The 18103-nt window shown below is 47.3% G+C and overlaps 1 pseudogene; it reads left to right on the top strand.

The window, feature by feature from the left end:
• Positions 1 to 8975: 8975 nt before the first annotated feature.
• LOC123144671 (uncharacterized) lies at positions 8976 to 17240 on the top strand (annotated as a pseudogene).
• The last annotated feature ends 863 nt before the right edge of the window (positions 17241 to 18103 follow it).

Here is an 18103-nt window from a genome sequence, read left to right as displayed (position 1 = left end):
CCGGTAACAAACCCCAAGTTGGATACTTTCGGGTATTCGGCTCAAAGTGCTGTATTCTTGATAAGCATCGTCGTTCTAAATTTGCTCCTAAATCTCATGAGGGTTTCCTACTTGGTTATGGCTCAAACTCTCACACTTACCGTGTCTACAACAATTTCACCCGAAAGGCTGAGGAGACGGTAGATGTGAAGTTTGATGAATCTAACGGCTCGCAAGTAGAGCAATTGCCAATTGATGTAGGAGACAAAGACCCTTCAGAAGCAATCCAAGACTTGTCTTTTGGCAAGATTCGTCCAATGGAGGTGAAGGAGAGTACCTCGTCCGTCCAAGTGGAAGCTTCTACCTCACGACAAGGTGAACCAAGAGTTGACATGGAAGCATCCACAAGTGGGACACGCCAAGATGAAGAAAACGAGGAAGTACACCAAGATGAACCTCATCAACCTCCTTCTCCACCTCGACAAGAGAACGACAACGTCAACAATGAAGAAGGCCAAGAGGAAGAACAAGATGATGAAGAAGATGTTCCACCCCGACCCAAGCAAAAGCTCTCACGAGTTCGAGCAAGAGTCTCAAGAGACCATCCCGTTGAACAAATCTTCAATGATATCCAAACCGGGAGAATCACTCGCTCTAAAACTCGTTTGGCAAATTTTTGTGAACATTATTCATTCATCTCTAGTATTGAACCTATGAAGGTTGAAGAAGCATTGGAAGATCCGGATTGGATAAATGCCATGCATGAAGAGCTACACAACTTTGAGAGGAACCAAGTGTGGACATTGGTCGAGAAGCCCGACAACAACCACAACATCATCGGTACCAAATGGGTGTTTCACAACAAGCAAGACAAAGATGGACAAGTCGATCGCAACAAAGCATGTCTCGTCGCACAAGGCTACACTCAAGTCGAAGGTATGGACTATGGTGAGACATATGCCCCCGTTGCTAGACTTCAGTCCATTCGCATCTTACTTGCCTATGCTAATCACCATGATATCACCTTGTACCAAATGGACATTAAAAGTGCTTTTCTAAACAGTGAAATTGAGGAGGAAGTTTATGTTAAACAACCTCCCGGATTTGTTAATCCTAAGAAACCCGACCATGTTTACAAACTTCACAAAGCTCTTTATGGTCTTAAACAAGCTCCTAGAGCTTGGTATAAATGCTTGACCAAGTTCCTTATTGAAAAAGGCTTTGTAATTGGAAAGATAGATTCTACTCTTTTTACTAAAAGGGTTAATGGTGAATTATTTGTGTGCCAAATTTATGTTGATGATATCATATTTGGTTCGACTAACCCTCATTTTAGTGAAAAGTTTGAAAAGCTAATGCCGGAGAAGTTTGAGATGTCTATGATGAGTGAACTCAAGTTCTTTCTTGGTTTGCAAATCAAGCAAACTAAAGAAGGCACCTTTGTTTCTCAAACAAAGTACACCAAGGACTTATTCAAGAAGTTCAACATGCAAGAAAGCAAAGGTATGAAAACTCCCATGCCTACTAGTGGACATCTTTACTTAACTAAGGATGGCAAACCGGTTAACCAAAAGGTTTACCGCTCTATTATTGGTTCATTGTTATATCTATGTGTCTCCCGTCCCGATATTATGCTAAGTGTGTGCATGTGTGCACGATATCAAGCGGCCCCCAAAGAATGTCATCTTAAGACTGTGAAAAGGATAGTGAGATACTTAATTCATACACCAAATTTTGGCATTTGATATCCTAAGAGGTCTTCTTTTGATCTTGTTGGCTATTCCGATTCGGACTATGCCAGTGACAAGGTTGATAGAAAGTCCACTTCGGGTACTTGTCAATTTCTTGGTAGACCTCTTGTGTCTTGGTCCTCCAAGAAACAAAACTCGGTATCCTTATCCGCCGCCGAAGCGGAATACATTGCCGCCGGTTCATGTTGTGCTCAATTACTTTGGATGACCCAAACTCTTAAAGATTATGGGATCTATGTGAAACATGTTCCATTGCTTTGTGACAATGAAAGTGCTATTAAGATTGCCGATAATCCCGTGCAACATTCTCGAACTAAGCATATTGAAGTTCGTCATCATTTCATACGAGATTATGTTGCTAAAGGGGACATTGATCTTAAGCATGTTCGTACTGATAAGCAATTGGTGGATATATTCACCAAACCGCTTGATGAGAAAGTATTTTGTCGTTTGAGAGGTGAATTGAACATCATTGATGCCTCAAACTTGGAGTAGAAACTCCATTTGGATACATGCAAGGCATGAGCCTTTGACTAATCCTTGATATTTCTCTTATGATGATGATCATATGTCTTGGATACATACTTGCACCCTTGCATGCTATCTAACCCTTGTAGGTACTTGGATGAATCTAAATCTATGAGATTGCAAATCACTCACATCTTGAGCAATCTCTACATCACCAAGTCTCTACAATATGGTGGTTGAAGACAAGGAAGCATGAATCCCTTCAACATATCCTTTGACAATTTCTTTATATCAAATTTCATTTGGTATCAAATTCATGATTGTCATTTTGGATACACAAGTGCTCTTAATTGCAAGACTAGCCCATGTAGGTAGATGAACTCAAGCTACAAGTGGTGCTCCCAACTCATTGATGAGCTACATCAACCTTAAGCATCCCACACAAGTTCAACTACATGATCAAGATTAAACCACCACCCAAGGTATGATATTCCATCTTAGAGAAGCTTTACCCCAAGACATGGGTCAAAGCAGCTCAACAAGATGCGAATACATCAAAATGCTTAAACGAAAAATGGTAACCCCATTTTGAGCTTAAACGATGAGTATGACCTACGATCAAGTGTTCTCACTTGACTCCTCAGTCAATATACACTAACATAGGTGACTTTGTCGCCGACCAATTCTAGATGAAGTTCTCTAGTGTTTCTCCATGTTTTTGCATTTGTCTCTTGCATATTTGTTCCCTCTCTTTATCCAACAACAAAAAAAACTTCATCTAGATTTCTTTTCTTTTCTTTTCTTTGTTCTGCATTTCCTGCATCCAATTCATTGCAAATCCTTAAGTAAATTCCTTGCAAATATTTGTGAGATCTTATTTGCCTAGTGAGCTGAGATGACAAGTGTTCTCTCTGTGTTAAACTCGGACACACCGGTTTGTCTCTTTCGGTCAAACCGAACCATCTCGGTGCCACCGAAGAAAACAACTCGGTGTTACCGATTTCAACACTGAGAAAACAATTTGCCATTTGCACTCTGCATATTTGTTTCAGCTCCACTCAATGATTCTTGTCCTCTACCTGCATCACATTCTACATGCTGCTTTGTCATGTGACTCAAGGACCAAACCTATTCGACTCACACTCCAGAAGGACCCTTCTTGGAAATTGATGTCAAAGGGGGAGAGAGAGATCACATCAAAGCTTAATCACATCAAAGGGGGAGAATGCTTAATCACATCAAAGGGGGAGAATGCTTAATCATATCAAACGGAGAGAGACCCCAGATGCTTGGTATTCAAGAGGAGAGAAGTCATGTGTCTTTAAGAGGGGAAAGACATGTTAGTTTGTGTTATGATTATTGTGCTCTGATTTGTTTTGCTCTGTTTTTATCTTCCCGATATTCTCCCATTATCCAATATAAGATTCAGGGGGAGAAAGACATCTAAGGGAAGGAAATCTTTGAATTCATTGCATATCTTTACCTTTTTTGGGGGGACATGTCTATATCCAATAGAGTACCTAGTACTCACTCTCTACATGTCATCCCAATCTTGGTACTCTTGTGGTTTGCTGTTTGCTCTGTTTAGTAGATGCCTCTGTGTTATCTAACCTTGTTTACTCAGGTTCATCTCTTGCAAAGCCAGCCCAAGACCACAAGGTAAGTATATGCATCACACTCATGTGCATGAAGATCTCTTGTTGATGTACATATTGTTTGCAAGGACTCATGAACATGAAGGTACAATTCCTATATTCACATCATTTGCTCTGATGCATATAGCCAAGATACATGTAACTCGTTGCTTGCTCTGTCATGCTTATGCATTCACATGCTCTTATATTCCATATTTACATGATTGCATACATATAGGGGGAGCCTATGCATGTCACATGTTCTTCCAAAGCTTTACTTGTTATTCTTTATATCTCTATCTAAAGCTTTGATGTATGTTGTCATCAATTACCAAAAAAGGGGAGATTGAAAGCACAAGTGCTCCCTGGGTGATTTTGGTAATTAATGTCAACATACCTCTTGTTGGACTAATACTTTTACCTAGTATATTTTAGATGAGTTCAACAGTGGAGTGGCATGGACAAGAGGATGTGGAACCCCTTCAAGATGCTAAGGACAGAACAGTGGCAAAAGCTCTAAAGCTCAAGACTCTACATTTTCATTTTAGTGATCCAAGATCATATTGAGTCCACAGGAAAGCCAATACTATTAAAAAGGGATGAGGTGTTGCTTAATGGCTTGCTTGCTCAAAGTGCTTAGTGATATGCTCCAAAGCCCTCAACCACTTTCTCATATCCACATTTGTCCCAAACCAAAAGTCAAACTCGGCCCCACTGATTTGATCTATCCGACGCCACCGAGTTCATTTGACATAGCCACTGCCAGAAACCCTCATCAGTTCGGTCTCACCGATGGGATCTCGGTCTCATCGAGATGGGATTGCAAACTCTCTGTTACCTGTTGCAATATTTCGGTCCCACCGAGATAAGCAATCGGTCCCACCGAGTTTGCCTGACCAACTCTCTCTTTTGCTTATTACCAAAATCGGTCCCACCGAGTTTGTGTAATCAGTCAAACCGAGTTGGGTGTACCCTAACCCTAGCACATCGGTCCCACCGAGTTGATCATATCGGTCCCACCGAAAAGCCTAACGTTCACATTTTAAACTGAATCGGTCTGACCGGGTTTCATGATTCGGTCCCACCGAGTTTGGTGAATTGTGTGTAACGGTTAGATTTTGTGTGGAGGCTATATATACCCCTTCATCCACTCTTCATTCATGGAGAGAGCCATCAGAACGTGCCTACACTTCCAACATACATTTTCTGAGAGAGAACCACCTACTCATGTGTTGAGACCAAGATATTCCATTCCAACCACAAGAATCTTGATCTCTAGCCTTCCCCAAGTTGCTTTCCACTCAAATCATCTTTCCACCAAATCCAAATCTGTGAGAAAGAGTTGAGTGTTGGGGAAACTATCATTTGAAGCATAAGAGCAAGGAGTTCATCATCAACACACCATCTATTACCTTTTGGAGAGTGGTGTCTCTTGGGAGCCTCCGACAGGATTGTGGAGTTGAACCAAGGAGTTTGTACGGGCAAGGAGATCGCCTACTTCGTGAAGATCTACCCTAGTGAGGCAAGTCCTTCGTGGGCGATGGCCATGGTGGGATAGACAAGGTTGCTTCTTCGTGGACCCTTCGTGGGTGGAGCCCTCCGTGGACCCGCGCAGCCGTTACCCTTCGTGGGTTGAAGTCTCCATCAACGTGGATGTACGATAGCACCACCTATCGGGACCACGGAAAAAATCTTCATGTCTCCAATTGCGTTGCATACTCCAATCCCATCCCTTTACATTCTTGCAACTTGCAAGCTTTACTCTCCGCTACTCATATACTCTTGTCATGCTTGCTTGAAATGTATTGTGAATGTTTAAACTTGTGCTAAAACTCCACCTCAACTTGAAGAAATTAAAAACTGCTACTTTTCCTTGTTGAGGGTCTAATCGCCCCCCTCTAGACACCTCTTCTCGATCCTTTCAATCTTGTTTGCCGCTTCCAAAGTTTTCATTGGGATGTCTATAGCAATCATGGCATGTATTGGCATTGCTGCCAGCGTTGTTTTCAGGAGTTCTAGTCGTCCTGCTCTATACAGGAGCCTAGCCTTCCAGGACGGCAGGCGGCCAGCCATCTTGTCAATCACATCTTGCAGTTGGGCCGCCGTTATTTTCCTCAGGCCTAGAGGTAGGCCCAGGTATTGACACGGCCAGCCCTTCACCAGACATCCCATTTCCTCCGCAATGAGTTGAATCTGTTCCTCGGTACACCAGATAGGATGAGCAGGGCATTTAGCAATGTTTGTGCGCAACCCCGAGGCCATTCCGAAGTCTTGAAGTAGTAGGTTGCATGCCCTTAGGCTCAAGACATCTTGCTTGATGAAAGTGACGACGTCATTCGCAAAGATAGATGTGTGATTCTGCAATCCTGTTGGTGCCAATGGTGACAGCACCCCAGACATGGCCGCGTGTTTAAGAAGAGCATGTAGGGCTCCCATGATCATAACAAAAAGAAAAGGAGACTAGGAATCTCCTTGTCGCAAGCCACATTGTTATAAATTACTTCTCATGGAATGTCGTTGACTAGCACTCGAGTAGAGGAGGAGGCTAGCAACCCTGCCACCCAGGCGGTCCATCTCGGTCCAAATCCCACATGGCACATCACCTCCAGTAAGAAAGCCTAGTCCACTGTGTCGAACGCCTTCGTGATATCTAGTTTTAGCATAACCGCTGGCCTTTTGGAGGAGTTAAGTTTTCTTGCCATGGCCTGAACAAGCATGTAGTTATCATGGAGACAACGGCCCTTGATGAATGCACTCTGGTGCACCCCAACAATGTTTGGCATCTCTTCCGCCACGCGTGTCGCAAGCACCTTGGTCACAAGCTTTGGGAAGCTATGAATAAGACTAATCGGTCAGTGATCTTTTACTTCTATGGTTGCAGCTGATTTGGGCAGCAAGGTCACAAAGGCTTGATTTATAGATGTCAGTCATTCTCACTCTTATGTAAACGATCTCGCTATTATTTGAGGAATAAAGTCGATTATGTTTCAAAAAAGAGAGGCACTTGTCCAACCACAAAAAGAAAGAAAGAGAGGAGGCACTTGTTTCGGGAGACGTGGTCACACACACACACACACCAAGGCCATCCTCCGACTTGGCGTGGTAGCTCCTCATCCCACATGAGAGCTCTGTATGATGCTAAACATAATCTCACTCATAAACTAGGCGTGAACTATGTGTGATCGTATACGTTTTGTTCAGAAAGTGTGTGCAATGGTTGATAAACATCACACATATTTACATCCATCAAATCATGTGCGATAGGTTACATTTTGCAAACTGTCACCCTTGCCATACCGTTTGTGTTTGCCGAACAATTACATGTGTTTTCTTGTGTGGAGATGTGTGCGATGACACATCAATCCCACAGGTTGCACCTGACTTAAACTATGTGCAGCATGTGTAGGCATCACATATGATTGCTATTGCCAAAAATGTCTGCATCCTAGCACCCTATTGCACACAGGTCGCTCGTAGTGTGTGTGATGCACATGCACCCCCTATCGCACACCATCGCAAGGCGACAATTCGCTATTGTATGTGTGATAGGGTTTTTTTAATCATGTGCGATGACCCAATCTGCACTAGTGAGTTTTCGCATGCATGTCTTGTGGTGGATCTTTTTTCATGCATGAGTGCATACTGAGGTGACTATTTTTACATGCATGAGTGCATGTTGAGATGTTATAGCTGCATATTGAGATAAATAGTGTTAGTGGGGATAACTAGAATTTGTCACATTTGTTTTTTTAAACAAGGCAAAAGATTCGCCATTTTCATTAATTAAGGGAGAGGGTTTAGACATATGCCCGCAACATGGGGAAGAAAACAACTACTCTCGCGGCATTACATTGCTCAAGTATTTCACGCCCGCTAATGCCCAAAGATGGGCCTCCTCCTTGATCCTCCCGACATTTTTTTAGGCAAAGACGGTAGAACCAATCCTCCCAACATTCACCATTGTGGGTGTGCGGTGTTGTGGAAAACTCTTGCATTGTGTCCCTTTTAAATCTCCCAAGATACTAACATCATCAACGGAGTGAGAGCCTTCCAGTGCGGTCTTGTGTTCACTGTATCGGTCCACCAACCTCTCACCGAGGTGGCATTTGCCCAAGCCAAAGTAGAGAAATCCAGGAGGCCGAGCCAGTTGGCGATCTGAGTCCAAATACGGGTTGTGAAGCGGCATCGGGCGAGAAGGTGAACGGCGAACTCAGGAGCTTGTTTGCAAAGAGGGCAAAGACCGCAGTTTGGCCATCCACGACAACTTAGAATCATGTTTTGTAAGACCAACCAATTTTTGTCACATTTGTTAGTTTGTCAATGGGACCCATAGCCGATTCCAACCATAGGAGCAAAAATACTAGCGAGACTGAGACCCTGTTTGTTTCGGATTATGGGACCAAATTCAGCTTTGCCAATGAAGCCGAATCTAGAATCTGAAACAAACAGCTATTTGGAATCAGCTTTACCAATGAAGCTGAATCTAGGTTTGGACCATTTTTAGTGCAATTTCCCGAAGCACATCAAAGTGTACTTCAGTGATGAAGAATCAGCTTCGCCACTGAAGCGAATCCACAGGTGATTAAAATCTAAGCGAAGCTGAAACAAACAGGGCCTGAGTCAATGGCGAAGATAGGGTTTACCAGCGGGGGGCCCTGCCCCCACAACACTAGGGATTTAGTGCTAATTTGTCTTTGAAGAGTGCAAAATCTTAATGGTTATTTCCTGTTAAAAGTTTATTTTTTAATGACTTGGCCATTCCCAATCCATTTTAATAGCACTCGGTCCCAGTGACACAATTTTCCTCGCTCCGCCACGGGACTCAGCGATGACCTTTTCAGATTGAACCGATACCACACTAGGCACGGTCGCGTATGGGCGTGAAGGGAACGGCTGCATATCTTTCCAGGCGACAACTACTGGAAGTGTGTAAATTTGGCATGCAGAAGATTAGCCGATGACTGGCGACTAGCAATTTGCACCATTCGTCGTCAATTGCACTCTCGCCGTCGAGGTGACCTGTAAAACACGGCAGACAGTTGTCGGTAGACCGCACTCTCTGCCATATGTGGTGTGCAAGGTGAGTGTACTGAGCTGCTCAATCTGTATTTACATGTGGTCGTGAATCGTGACGACCCCGGAGACGACTGTAACATATGGTTGGATTATTAGACTTCCTATATTCACAGCATCGTAACATCTCATAGTCCCGGCCACTAGCTTCTACCAATGCTTGCTAGAGATTCAGGACAGATATACCCCTCTGCCTCTAGTCTAGACCAGGAAACCATGGATTCTTCTTCTGGGTCCAAATACCAACGGCAGTCCGCATTCCGCAAGCTGGGCGGTGCAACCATGAGCTTCACCGAGGTGATTGTTGTTGCCGCCATGTCCTCTGTGCTGCTCTTGTGCTGCACAGTCATGCCGCAGGCATCAGCTGTAGCTACCGGAGGGAATGCGGTCCAGCATATTCCTTCCGATAAATCCCTGTCCCACTGCCCAACTGTGTGTGGGGACATCAAGATCTCCTACCCCTTCGGCATAGGGCCGGGCTGCTTCCGCCGAGGCTTCGAGCTCGCCTGCGACAACTCCAGCAGGCCTCCAAGACTCAGGGGAAGTTTGGTTCATGTCCTGAACTCCACGCCTGGGAAATTTTGCTGCCTGGCCAGGCGTGAGAATCTGAAAAAAAGTTGCCTGGTCAGGCTAGCATATGGAAGGAGTGTTTGGTTCATAGCCTGCCCTAGTGGATTCTAACCCGTCGCTGTTTGCTCCCTGTTTGCCTCGTTTTCTACACCACATCAATTAATATCTGCAATTACTTCCAGGCTGCTGCACCAGGCATGTCCAGGCATCCAAAAAAGGACGCCTGGGACCAGGCTAATCATCTTGCCTCGTTTTCCACCAGGCTAACTAGGCTGTTTCGTTGTCCAGGCCAGGCGTACTTCCTCTTTTCGTGGACATCAACCAAACATGCAGCAGGAAATTCCAGGCAGCCCCCAGGCCAGGCGTCACCCGCTGTGGACACGAATCAAACTGCCCCTCGCTCTTCGAAACAGTACTGCTCAGATTGTTGACCTATACGACCACAACATAGTAGTCTCTACGGAATCTATTGCCTTCAACGTTACCATGAAACCAGGTAACAGCCCCTACATCATGTCCTGGGAAACCCCTGCTAATAGTAGTGCTACCATTAGTAAATACAACGATTTAGTCGTCGTTGGCTGCGATGTCGAGGTCTACTTGTTTGATCATGTAACGAATCACACCATTGGTTCTTGCATGAGTGTATGCAACGACGATCTGGCCATCATGGAGAAAGAAGCCTCTGGGCAATGCAGTGGCATCGGCTGTTGCTCTATCGCAATTAAAAGGGAGCTGCGAGGCTTTCGGTTAACACTTGTCCGCTCAGATGACATCAAGCCGCAGCAAGATCCAGTGCACCTTCATGTCAAGGCTTTCTTGTGGCGAGATTATCTGTTTCAAACCAGTGATATCTCTTCAAGATGGATAAATATAAGCAATCTTTACGATCAGCCCTTACTCCAGGGTGCTGTCACGGACCAACCAAACTGTCAAAGTGCATTAAGGAATTATGCTACTTATGCTTGTGACACCAATAGCCACTGTGATTCAGCAGAAGATGGATACCGCTGTTACTGTTCTGGTGAAAGCCATGTAGATCCAATCCTTACATTCACAATGGCTGCCGTGGTGGTACGCACCCCTCCTCCCTCCATCTCTCTCCTTTCACTTTTTAATTTCCATGCTCATATTTAATCTTACTTCCTATATAAATCCGTCCTGGTGCAGGTTATAATCCTAATCCTAGAAGAGGATGTAAAAGATTATGTGGAAACACAATTATCCCCTTCCCTTTTGGGGTTGAGAAAGGTTGCTATGCTCATGTGAAGTTTCGACTAAATTGTACATCACAGAATTTGACAGTCCTCGATCGAGACACAGTAAAGTATCTTGTGGCCAATGTTTCAGTGAACGATGGATATATTAGTGTTGCAAACACAAAAAACAGTTTAAATTCTAACAACGAGGAGATTAGAATAGTTATTCCAGGAGATGATGATTACTCATACAAAGAAGACGACCCTCTGAGTGATCTTTTTGATTTATCTGGAGAATACGATATGAAGATGTGGTGGCCGTCACAAATTTAACCTGTCCGATGGCTATGGGCATGCAATACAGGGATATGTATGCTTGCCGCAGTTTTAACAGCACTTGCCTCAACGTTACCCATGGGAATGGGACGATGCATCTTGGCTATCGTTGCAAGTGCTCTAAAGGCTTTGCAGGAAATCCCTACGTACCTGATGGCTGCACAGGTGAAAATTCACATCGTCTTTCAGTTTGAATTGCTAGATTTTCCTAGTACATGAAATGGTTGACCAAAATAAATAGTGATGCAATTCCTTGGTCATCTTAATGTAAAGATTCGATTTCCATTTTCTTTTGGTACAACTGGTCTTCCATTGAAATAATATTTATTTTAACACCAAACGTGTTTGCACATATATACTGTTAGTTTATACACTTCTGATTTTTACTGACATACTTAGAAACACTCTTGACCAAATAATGTACAGTGGAGAGTGGAGACTGCGCATATATATACCAGACTCTCAGTGTGCTAGGCCATTGATCTCCATGCATCATTCGGTGTTTAACTACCCATTGTATATTTACAGATGTTAACGAGTGTCTGTTGACAAATATTTGCAATGGCACATGCCAAAATTACCCTGGAGGATATAGTTGCGAAAACTGCAGTCATGGAAAAGAGTTTGATCCAAGAAAAGGGAGATGTGTCACGTCAACGAAGAGACGCAGTCTTCTTTTAGGTAAGTCATACCGAATTTAAAAAACTCATATACAATTGCACCTTGCAAAATGTGTGATTTTTCCATAACAATAACCATTGGATGTATAGGTATTGCAATTGGAATTGGTTGTGGCCTTGCTGCCATAATCCTTGTGCTATGTGCAACCGTACTCGTCCGCAAGTGGAAGAGAGGCATACAAAAGCGAACTCGAAGGGCATACTTTAGGAAAAACCAAGGCCTACTCTTGGAACAACTAATATTGGATGAAAGTGCCACAGATAACACAAAGATATTCCCCTTGGATGAACTAGATAAGGCAACTAACAACTTTGATGCCAGTCGTGTTCTTGGTCGTGGAGGACATGGCACAGTTTACAAAGGTATTCTATCCGATCAACGTGTCGTGGCAATTAAGAAGTCCAAGCTAGTGGAGCAAACTGAGATTGACCAGTTTATCAACGAGGTTGCCATCCTGTCACAAATCATTCATCGCAATGTGGTGAAACTTTTTGGTTGTTGTCTTGAAACAGAGGTGCCTTTGCTGGTCTATGAGTTTATATCCAATGGCACACTATATGATCTTCTTCACGTTGATGCAAGTGCTAAATGCTTGCTTTCGTGGGATGATCGTATTAGGATTGCGGTAGAAGCTGCAGGTGCTCTTGCTTATCTCCACTCAGCTGCTGCAATACCAATTTTCCATAGAGATGTCAAATCATCCAATATACTCCTAGATGACAACTTTACTACCAAGGTTTCTGACTTTGGTGCCTCGAGATCTTTATCACTTGATCAGACACATGTAGTGACAATTGTGCAAGGCACATTTGGTTACTTAGACCCTGAGTACTACCATACTGGCGAACTGAATGAGAAGAGTGATGTTTATAGTTTTGGAGTTATACTAGTAGAGCTTCTAATAAGAAAGAAGCCAATTTTTATTAATGACCAAGGTACAAAACAAAGCTTGGCTCGTTACTTTATGGAAGGACTTCAGCAGGGAGTTCTCATGGAAATCATGGATGCTCAAGTTGCGGAAGAAGCAAACCAGAATGAAATTGATGATACTGCCTCAATCGCAAAAGCATGCTTGAATGCCAAAGGAAGAGAAAGACCAACCATGAAAGAGGTAGAAATGAAGTTGCAATTCCTTAGAACTACAAGATTAAGGAGTCAACTTCCCCATAAAAATGATGGAGATATCAAGTCATTTTTGTGCCCTGACAGCAGTAGCTCTCATGCACAGAGCAACAATGGTTTAACACCGACAAGCATATCTGGAAGGTATAGTTTAGAGCAAGAAATTTTGTCCTTCGCCAGTTTGCCGCGCTAACAAAGTATGCAGTGGCATGATCAACTACCTCTTAAGTTGCTCCCGTGCATATTGGCTATTTACCTATGTAATGTATGCAGTTCCCTTTAATGAGAGTATGTCATGTAACTTTTCACGTTATGTTTGTAGCTTATTCACATGTATAATTTTCATTGAGGCGACGGCTCACTGCAGCATGGTATACATCGCAACATTGAGATGCCTCTTTTTTTTTACGGAAAATTAACATACTCGGCTAGGTATTGTGGACAAGTACTAGTATCTAGTGCTCCAGACTAATAGAATACACCGAAACGACCAAAATACGACTAACAATGACACATGGGTATTGTGGACAAGTATGTTGTTTCAGCATTGTTACCTGAAACGAAAATTCAGGAACATTGTTACTTCTTCTCTGAATCCGAACATGACCGAGTGTCCAGTACTTTATATCTGTAGTATATTGATATTCCAGCCAAGCTGGCCGTTATTGATATTAATTCTCGCTTGATTGTTGTGAAGGAAGCATATCATACAGAAACTGCAGGCAAGGGATTAACTAGCAATCCAGCGGCAATGCAGAGCGTACTGTGTTCCGTTTTTGTGTACATGTTTGTTTATGTGCAATAATGTTAGACAGTGAGAATCAATAGTGGCGAGAATGTATACCAACCGAACAACCCTCTGACTTAAAGAGGTGAAGCATACCTTGCTTGCTCCCCCAGTCCTTGGGTCATTCAGCAGTCGCAGCAGTTCGGAGGTGGCGTGCAGGCTGCATCACTAGAAGGGCCAGTAGCAGGCCAGCAGATTGGATGCCGCAGCAATCAGCCGGCGGCGTTCGGCAGTCGAAGCCTCGACGTAGCAGCAGGCTAGCGGCGGAGAAGCGGAATCGGGGGGAAGGCCTAAACTAAATCCCCATGGAGGACGAGCGTTTCGTTCTGACGATTGGGCTGTGGAGGTTTCGTGGACTGGGCCAGAATGCTTACCAGCAGCTTGTGGCCCCCACGAGGCTCCGCCGGTGCTGTCAAGGAGCACAGGATATAATAGGTGTGGAGACATTGCGGTGATGGAGACGCAAGAAATACGCACAGACCGGAGTAATCCTCCTTTTCGAAAAAGAAAAGGAAAACTAACACATCTACAATATGGTTTTACTCTCTAGGAAATAAGAATAGGTGTGGAGACATTGCGGTGATGGAGACGCAAGAAATACGCAGAGACCTTAGTAATCCTCCTTTTCAAAAAAGAAAAGGAAAACTAACACATCTACAATATGGTTTTACTCTCTAGGAAATAAGAATACGGACTTGGCATCTAGCGCTCCCCTCCTCCCCCTCCTCGCCGGCGGCCACTCCGGCCCCGGCGACCACCAAGCCCACGCCGGCGTCCACCCCCTCGCCGGTGGCCACTCCGGTCCCCGGCGACCACCTCCCTGCGCCGGTTCGCAGCCCGATGTCGTCCGCCATGGCATCTAGGGTGTCCCTCTCGACGTCCTCCTCTGGCTCCCTGCCCCCCCTCTCCTTCGCCGCCGCCGCCCCCTAGGCCGGTGTTGCGCTCCCTGCTCGTGGTGCCCGACGTGGTGGGCACGGCGCGCGGTCCAATCGTGTGCGCCGAGGCTGCAAGCCCCCCCTTCCTCTGGCTGATAGCGAGGCGCCCTGGCAGACGCAGACTGGGCGCCGGCCTGCGGCTCCGCGGATGCGTTCCCCGCCCAGGCCGGCGCGCCGCTCTCCTTCGGGCAGGTGGCCCAACATCCTGCCGTCGTCGCCATGTGCACCAACCTTCCGGTGTGTGTGCGCTGCGACGGGGAGGGCCACATCTCTCGGGACTGCACGCGCCCGCGCCCCCGCCCCCGTAGTTCGTAGCCGGTGGACCCTTCGCAGCTTCCGCCGGCCCGCCATGGCCGCGCGGCGCCGTCGTCGGGGGCCGCGGGCACCCTGTCCCCGCCGCTACCGCCTCCCCCTCCCGGGCGCCGCCGGCGGGCGCGGTGCGGGTCGGTGTTCCGTGGAGCCATGTGGTCAGCGCCGGGTCGGTGGGCAGCGTGGCGGTGGCCGGGCCTGGGTTCTCGGTCCCGTTCGAGCCGGTGGATTCGAGGGAGGTGGCGCCCCCCTTGGTGGCCGATCAGGTGGATGTGTGCTTCCTGGAGTCGGGCCCCGATCTTCGGGCGCTCGAAGATGAGCTCTCTCGGGCTGTGGTGGTGACCGTCGTTGGTGCTCGGGACGCGGCGGGCTTGGCCTCGGTGGCCGGAATCCTTGTGCGGGAGTTTGAGCTGGCCCTGCTGGACATGTCCATAAGAGGATATTTCCTTGTGCTTTGCCGTTCGTCGGAGATCAGGAGCAGGTTGCTCAGGCGCGGACGGGCCGACACGCACCAGTTTGATCTCATGCTCGCGCCTTGGTCTCGCCACTCGCACACCACGGCCATCACCATGCCGTTCCTGGTGCCGCTGGTGCTGCGTGGCATTCCAGCAAACGCGTGGACGCGGCGCACGGCGGAGGTTCTTCTGCATGGCCTGGGGATTGTGGTCAAGTTCGGTGCGTCTACCGCGGAGCGTAGCGACATGGCTGGGTTCTTGGTTTGGTTGCGCACGGACGACCCAACTTGCATCCCCTCTAGGCGGATCTTCACCGTGGAGGAGGCCGAACAGGAGAAGTCAAGATGCTGTGCAGGTGGATGGATGATCTGATGCCCTGTGGTACCCGATCGGCACTCGGCTGGCGGCTGCGCCGGTTCGCCTTGGGCGGCAGGCCGGGACGCCACAGCCACCACCCCTGCCCCCTTTCCTCGCCGTCTGGTGGACACGACTGCGGTGGCTCGCGCTCTGGAGGCTGGGGTGGGCCACCGCCGCCGCCGCCTTCGCCGCCTCGCCGGTTGGACTCCTCGTCGGCGTCGGCTCCATCGCCCGGCAGGAATCGGGCAGTTCAAACCCAGGTTGGTCAGCAGGCCGTTCAAACCCAGGCTGGTCAGCACGAGCTGGCTGATGATGTCACGCCGCTATCCGGACGCAGGAGTGACCCTGTTCCTTTTGGTGGCTGGGGTACGGAAAGTGTGGTGGGCCGGGGCACGGCGCAACGTGTCGTGGCCGTAGAAGCCAGCAGGGTTGTCTCCCCGTTGGAAAGCAGAGTGGGGGCACAGGAAGATCAGCCGGTGCAGAGGAGGGCCCCGCAGATCCGCATATCTGGATCGCCAAGATTGGCGAACCAATTGAGGGGTAGACCGAGGCCGGACCAGACAGATGATGGGACTGGCAGGGCCGAGTTGGTGGAACCTGCGATGGTGGGACCGGAGCCCGTGCACTCGGTCAGGATTGGTGGGTGGGACGTGCAAGTGGACCAGGGCGAATCACGCGACACCCATGGTTCCGGTTGGTGTGCGGATCACACCACGCCCGAGGTGGAGGAGACTGGGCTGGACAGTTGCATGTTGGGCAACCTGCGTGACGGACACCACCGGGTCCCACCCTGCATGCGGATGGGACGCACCCATGCACGTTGAATGGGGACTGGTTTTTGGTAAGTTTATCACAGGCAGATGAAGGAGCGGATTCAGGGCCACCACAAGCGCACTCCCAGGGGCAGTTGGGGACACCGCTACAGTAGGTGCATACGCAAGTGGCCTCTCCCCCAGGTCCATCACCGCAGGAGCAAGTGGTGCAGCTCTGCTCGGAGCTGCGTCGAGCGCTCTCACCTTTGCTGGCCCAGCCTACATCTAGGGACCTACCGAAGCAGCAGAGGAGGCCGCGGCAGAAGCGACCATTGGTGTCCTCTCCGCGCCGGAGTGTGAGGCTGGCAAAGGGCGGGAGGGGCTCTAAGGCCTCAAAGCAGCAGACGGTGCTGATCAGGAAGCTTTGCCTGGCCAATGAAGGGAACCAGATTGACGATGATGCGCTGCAAGCCTATGTCAAGTTGTCCGATAAGCCACTGCTCGACTGCCACGTGAGGGCGATTCTGGCATTATTTGGGTGGGATGCTTCGGTGCTACCCTTGCAGAGTGAGGAGGAAGGAAGGGTCGAGGGCCAGTAGTACTACCAGGTGTGGTACGTGGATTTGGTGGGCATTTCCATGACTTCCAACCCGCCCAAAATTTTGGTGTGGAACGTTTGAGGACTGAATTCACCGGCTAGGAGGAATGCTGTTTACCAAGTAGTTTTGGCTGCAAATGTGAGCATTGTATGCCTCCAGGAAACCAAAATGGAGTCGATCTCGATCGAAGTGGTTAGGCATTGCCTGGGTAATAAATTCGAACATTTCTACTATGTTCCTACGGTGGGCACACGCGGTGGTATTCTGATCGCTTGGGACAGCCTATTGGTCTCACTCGCGAACATGTACATAACGACGAACACTGATACGTCGCCATCGTATCTACTTTTCCAAACACTTTTGCCCTTGTTTTGGACTCTAACTTGCATGATTTGAATGGAACTAACCCGGACTGACGCTGTTTTCAGCAGAATTGCCATGGTGTTATTTTTGTGCAGAAATAAAAGTTCTCGGAATGACCTGAAACTTCATGGAGAATATTTTTGGAATTAATTAAAAATACTGGCGAAAGAATCAAGACCAGAGGGCCCACACCCTGTCCACGAGGGTGGGAGGCGCGCCTACCCCCTGGGCGCGCCCCCTGCCTCGTGGGCCCCCTGGAGCTCCACCGACCTCAACTCCAACTCTATATATTCATGTTCGGGGCGGAAAAAATCAGAGAGAAGGATTCATCGCGTTTTACGATACGGAGCCGCCGCCAAGCCCTAATCTCTCTCGGGAGGGCTGATCTAGAGTCCGTTCGGGGCTCCGGAGAGGGGAATCCGTCACCATCGTCATCATCAACCTTCCTCAACCACCAATTTCATGATGCTCACCGCCGTGCATGAGTAATTCCATCGTAGGCTTGATGGACGGTGATGGGTTGGATGAGATTTACCATGTAATCGAGTTAGTTTTGTTAGGGTTTGATCCCTAGTATCCACTATGTTCTGAGATTGATGTTGCTATGACTTTGCTATGCTTAATGCTTGTCACTAGGGCCCGAGTCCCATGATTTCAGGTCTGAACCTATTATGTTTTCATGAATATATGTGAGTTCTTGATCCTATCTTGCAAGTCTATAGTCACCTATTAT

Source organism: Triticum aestivum, chromosome 6D (assembly GCF_018294505.1).
Source record: "Triticum aestivum cultivar Chinese Spring chromosome 6D, IWGSC CS RefSeq v2.1, whole genome shotgun sequence".
Classification (NCBI taxonomy): domain Eukaryota; kingdom Viridiplantae; phylum Streptophyta; class Magnoliopsida; order Poales; family Poaceae; genus Triticum; species Triticum aestivum.
Note: the sequence above shows the minus strand (reverse complement) of the source record. Positions and strands in the feature narration are given on the sequence as shown.